The 5984-nt window shown below is 55.1% G+C and overlaps 1 long non-coding RNA gene across 1 annotated transcript; it reads right to left on the bottom strand.

The window, feature by feature from the left end:
- Positions 1–463: 463 nt before the first annotated feature.
- On the bottom strand, positions 464–5329 carry LOC138580168 (uncharacterized). Its single transcript, XR_011304192.1, has 3 exons — positions 5153–5329; positions 3222–3295; positions 464–597 (listed from the first exon to the last, which is right to left on the bottom strand). It is a non-coding gene; the product is annotated as an uncharacterized lncRNA (long non-coding RNA).
- Positions 5330–5984: the final 655 nt, after the last annotated feature.

Here is a 5984-nt window from a genome sequence, read left to right as displayed (position 1 = left end):
ATTAAATAACCTAATTCCTCCCTAATGATCCCTTGGATCCTACCGTCTCCTTGCCCCTTTTCCAGGCGTCCCGCTTTCTCCCAGGGGCCATGCCCCTCCAGGCTCAATACCTGTTCCCCCGGGGTGACCTGCTTGTGCAAACAGCGCCACCCCATCCTTTCCCGTGTCATTCCCCCATTGTGCTTGCCTCCCCCCACATCAAAAGGGGCCATGCCCCCGGCACCAGAAAAACCCTCCCCCGAGGAGTTCTTTCTGCCCCACCCCCCCCCCCCCTAAACTTTTCTACCTCAAACTTTTTACCCAGTCTCCCAGCCCAGCAACTAAGAAGAGCCACCCGTATTCCTCACCAGGTCATTCTCCCCTGCCTGCAAAATCCCCACCTCTGTAACCCCAAGCGTTCACTCAACCCTGCCAATATAGGAGGCAGCTGATCCCCCCGCAGGCCCCCCAACCCGTGCCGTCTCACCCCCACTTCCTTGTAACTGCACCCCCGTCACCTTCCAAACCCCTTTTCCCTACTTCCTTCCCAACCCACTTAACAATTCAATGGCCAACAAATCAAAACTTGCTCCAACTCCCCTTCCTTTCGCGCAGCATCTGAAAAAGAAAATACAAAATCACTGACAAGTCAAAAATATTTCCACAACAGTTGGCCCACCAAGTCCTAACCACCTTTTCAACAACCCCATTATCAAACTCCCTGCCGTACCCCCTATATTTCCCAGACCTACAACGTCCCAATCTTTTCACCTTGTCTTCTGAAAAAACCCAGCCCGGTACCCACAGATGCTGCGCCCCTCCTAAATAATGAGTCCCGAAATCCTCTTCCTTTTCTCCCACTGCCACCCACTCCTTCCGCGATACCCCTGAACACCTGGAACTGGGCATAAGACCTTGCTCCCACGACCCAGCCGAAACCACGAGCCCCTTCCCTTCTTATCCGTCTTAGACCTTTTAATCTTGATGTCTAAACCTTCTTCTGTAATTTGAACATCTTCCCACTACAGTCCCACTACCCCCCTTTTCCCCCGACCAACTCAAAAACCCTGAAAGCCCCCAAACAATAACCCCGTAAAAACAAGTCGCAGACAGCTCCCCTACAAGCAATAACTATTTGTTCCACTTGTTGTGCCCAGTTTATTCCTTTACATTCCTGCATTGTCCCCCCTGCACCGGGGGCCTACGTGCACCCCCGTCCATGCAGGACCTTTAGTTTATTCCTCCTCTCGCCATTGCACCAAGGGGCCCAAACCTGCACCCCCGTCCATGCAGTCCCTTCCCTATAACTCTTCGAGCTCCTCGCATCCATTACCACCTTTTTTTTTTTTTTTTTTTTTCTTCCCCGCCTGCACCAGGAGCCCTAATGCACCCCCGTCCATGCAGGCCCCTTTTCTGCCTTACTCCTCTCCACCGCTGCACCAGGAGCCAAATCTGCGCCCCCGTCCATGCAGTTCCTTCCATATCACCATCTTCAAGCTACTTGCGTCCATTACCACCTGTTTCCCACCTGCACCAGGGGGCCTAGTGCACCCCCGTCCATGCAGGCCCCCTTTTTTTTTTCCCTTTACTCCTCTCCACCGCTGCACCAGGGGCCAAACCTGCGCCCCCGTCCATGCAGACCATTCCACATAAATTCCTCTTCCGGCACCTTGCTTCTCTGCTCCACTTTTTTATTTTTGTATTTTTTATTTTAGCTGCACCAGGGGCCCTAGTGCACCCCCGTCCATGCAGACCCAAATCCTCACTTCCCCCTGCTGCACCAGAGGCGCTCCCGCACCTCCGTCCATGCAGCCTGAAGCCTACTCACCTTGTCGTGCGGCAAGCGTGAGAGCTTCACCCCCGTCGTCCATGCCTTCCAAACGCCAGCTACCTCCCCTTAACAATTACCACCGTTACATCCCCCCCGCGGCCCTCCCCTACCTACGCGTCTTCCTCCTCACCCTTCTTCTGCCCCCCTCTCAGTTGCCCCCAACCATCTTTCATCAAACCTTGTGCCCCCCCCTACTTTTACATTAAACTGAGCCCGACCTACCAGCACACCCCATTTTACCTGGTATGCGGTCCTTCCCCCCCACTTCCTTGCCCCGCTCCTCGCCCTGACCCACTATCCCCTGCCTGAAAACACTCTGTAACCGGATGCCGACCCGCACACCTGCTGCACTCGTGTTTAAATTTGCACATCCACCTCGTGCAGCCTTCTTTATTGAACGCCCAACATGCAGTTGAGGGCTGTCCTCCGCCTCCTCCCCCCACCCCCTCATGGGCGGGGCGACCAAGAAAGGGCCGGTAAGGCACAGGCAGCCCACTCGCTGTGTGCAATGTCGGGGCTGGCCTCGTTGGGGCCATCCATTGCAGCCAAAGATCCATATCTATCTCCCCCCAGACCGCCTGACTGTCCTCCGCCATTCTCGCTCTAAATTCCTCATCATACCTTACCCAAGCAAAGCCCCCAAAGCTCGTGAAAGCCTTCCTTATTACATCCATGTATTTAAGCAGGGCCACACAACGCTCCGGGAATTTTTCGCAATACACGCTGGCGTAAATGATAAACGCCGACGTCCAATTCTCCATGGTCACCGGGACCCTCGGGCGTGAAGCCAGCTCTCTCTCTTCCTCCTTAGACCCCTCTTTCGCTCTCACCTCCCTATGCAGCAACTTGAAGACATCCACAAATTCACCTCCCTGTATCTTCTCCCTGGTCGCTGCCATCAAATGTGCCCCCAATGGTTTTGTTATCCGGTCAAGCCGGTCAAGTGGCACAGCGAGTAGAGCGCCCGCTTTGACACCCGTGCAGAGCCTGTTAACGCAGGTTCGAATCCCGACGGGGCCAAACTCAGCCTTTCATCCTTCCGAGGTCGATAAATGAGCACCACACACCGTGGGTAATAATAAGCAGCGCTCAGATACCTGAGGGTTTGTAGCGCTATATAAAAGCCTAATTATTATTATTATTATTATTATCCCCATGTATGGCAATTTCTTCTCCTTTCCCTTTACCTCCACCTCTTTATCTTTTCCCGCCAGCACCTCGAGCCCCAATGGCTCCACCACTTTGTCCGTTTGGACCTCCACTGAGCAAATGTTCTTTCCAACCCCTTCAGCTCCAAAAACCTGCACCCCTACTTCCTTCATCACACCTTGTAGATCACCCCGGTCATCCCCCAACCCCCTATTTGTGACCCCTCTCTGCCATGCAGATGACCATTCCCTTTCCCTCTCACCTCTTTCCACGCCTGCCATCTGCGGCCTGGCCTCCACACCGGTGTTCCTCCTCTCCATTCTTAGAGGGCTCCTGCTGCGGGGACAAAACATGTCAGCACAATCGCCCAGCCAATAATTTCCTCGACCCGCTTCGCCCCAACCCCCTTGTACTTCCCTTTCCCCGTCCCACCTTGAACTTCTTCTCTCCTCCGCCCTTTCCATTTCCGTCCTGTAATCCTCAAGTTCCCATTGCCCCCCGTATTCCTCCCAACCAACTTCATCACCCCTTAAATACCATTGAGGATGCGGGCTCCTGCCCGAGATGATTTGCTGATCTTCCTCCGAGCCCGGGGCGTCCGCCCCGCCACCCCTCTGACGTCTTCTCGGCGGGGCTGTGGGAACCTCTGCCTGGTCCCCTTCTCTTGGGCGAGGCGTTCCGACCTCCACCCTGACGTCCTCGTTGCTAGGGGCTGTGCTGTGCCCTCTAGGCTCTCCTTGCGCTAACCGAGAAACCCTCACCCTCCACCTGCACAGCGGGGGCTGCGCAGCGCCCTCCGCCCCCACTCCTCCTATCCGGGGGGGCCGTTCCGCGCCCCACCCTACCCTCCTCCATTGACGGGGACCTCTCCCTCCTTCTCCCACCTGCGCTCTTCTGCAAGTATTTTCCCCCTCTTCCTCTCTGCCCTGCCACACCCACCTGCCCTCCACCCCTGCCCCCACTATTGTTCCCTCGGTCTCTACCCACTCGAGAACTCCCCTCTACCCTGGAGCTCTCATACCCTTCCTCCCTTTCTGGCTGACCCCCTGAACTCATTAAACCCCCATCTGCCCTCCTGTCTATCTCCCTCCTCATCTTCCTGCCCCTAGCTTCCCAAATCTCCCCTCTCCCTGCCGTAGGGGTGCAAGCCACCACAGCCGCCAATGCACCGTCTGACGCCGCTCTGCGCTGCGGCCGGCCCCCACCGCTCTCCTCCTCTCCCGTAACTTCCCCTACCGCCTCTTCCAATTGGGCATTAGTTGCCCTGCTAATGATTTCCAGGGCCTTCCTCAAGGCCCCGGCGTCCACCAGCCCCTTCTTGCTCGCCCCCCGGCCTGTCATAGTGCCCACTAAACGCGTGTGCCCAAAAATATGCCCCTTTTACTAAAACTACTTACTCTACGCCCCCGAGCCGGGACCTACCCGAGGAAAACACCCTGGCCCTGCGAAAACCTAACGCAAAAAACAACCAGCCCCCAAAACAAAAACACCACCCGAGTGAGTACCCGAAAATAACCTCCTTAAATTTACAATTAATGAGAGAAAAATTAACCCAATTATCCTACCTAACTACCAATTATTACCAGGGTTGCCGCTATGCTGCTTTCCTTACACTAATTTGAAAATTTAAATTTTTTTTTTTTTTTTTTTATTTTTTATTAATTACCACACTTTCTTATACAGCCCCTCCCTCCCTACTCCTAGCAAAACCCCGGGAAAAGGGGGGGAACAGAAACACACTATAAAGAAAACAGCACTAATTAGTGCTTGCTCCCTGTCGCGAAGCGCTGCCCCCTGGCGGTGCCCAGACAGCACCGCACTTCACTAAGGGAGCAGGACACGGCCCCTTTAAGCCCGCTGCCCGGCCCACCAGACCGAGACAAACGCTCGCTCACAGCGGGCACACCCACGTAAAGAGCCGCAGAGAAGCCGCCGCCGCTCTGCTGATTCCTTGGCCTGAAGCCAACTCGAAATACGCTCGCGGCACAGATTGCCGCTCCCCCCAGCTCCCTGCTCACACCCCCCCCCCGCCCACGGGATAAACCTGACTGAAAGCGCGGCGGCCCTAAGATAAGGTAAGATGTGAGGGGTGTCTTATCTACGGCACCCCTCCTAAGTAAACCGAAAGTAAACCACTTATCTTTTTTTTTTTTTAAACTTAAACTCCCTCCCTCCCGCTACTCCCCTCCTCACCTGCTCTAAGTGTTCCACCTAGGCCCCAGGCGCTACAGGGAAGGCTCGGGAGCAGGCAACAGGACCTGACAATCATCAAGTCCTAACTGTCGCCTGCCTCCCGAACCTTCCCTGAGCCCTTAAATACCCCCCCAGGAGGCGCTCTGCCCCACGGCCACTCGCTGGCCATGTGCATCGCCAAAAACTCCCCGGGGGGAAACGCTTCGCGTTCCCCCCGGGGCCCCCCTTCTGCAGCAATGGTAAGTGCGTGCATTTCCCCGTAGAGCCGAACGTTGGCTCTCAACTGTGATCAACACGCTTCAGGGCCAAGTTCTTAAGCAATGAGCTGCAGGGCGCTCATGGAAACAAGCCATCCATTATGCAACAGAAACTGTAAACACGTCCAGTGCACGCGCCCGTTCCACTGCGATCGACAGATTGTTATGCAGGAAGCAGGTGTGCTGCAAATAAGACTTGAAGCAGCTCATGCATGAACACGCTGCTCTAGCCAGAGCCATCAAAGTACACGTTTATCAGCGTAGATTTGTGCAATGCAGCTCTGCACTGTTCTGTACCGAGCCAGATCCCCACCCTGCCCCGTACAGTCATACCTTCCCCCCCATGGTCACCTGGCCTGGGTGCTCGACGGGAAGAGCCGAAGCTAAGTGTATTGCTCATTACTGAGGAACAGAGGAAGCGTCCTCTTCTGCGTGTGGAAGGTGCTGGCTATACGTAAAATGCATATTTACACACAGCACAGAAAGCAGGCTAAGAACTGAGGCAAACAAAAACAAGCACTGCCAAAGCCAATAGTGCTGGCTTCTGTGTATGTATTAGGAATGTGCCAGGCACT

This window comes from Ambystoma mexicanum, chromosome 3p (assembly GCF_040938575.1).
Source record: "Ambystoma mexicanum isolate Mex_15411 chromosome 3p, UKY_AmexF1_1, whole genome shotgun sequence".
Classification (NCBI taxonomy): domain Eukaryota; kingdom Metazoa; phylum Chordata; class Amphibia; order Caudata; family Ambystomatidae; genus Ambystoma; species Ambystoma mexicanum.
The sequence above is the reverse complement of the archived record's forward strand: the minus strand, read 5'-3'. Positions and strand labels throughout refer to the sequence as shown.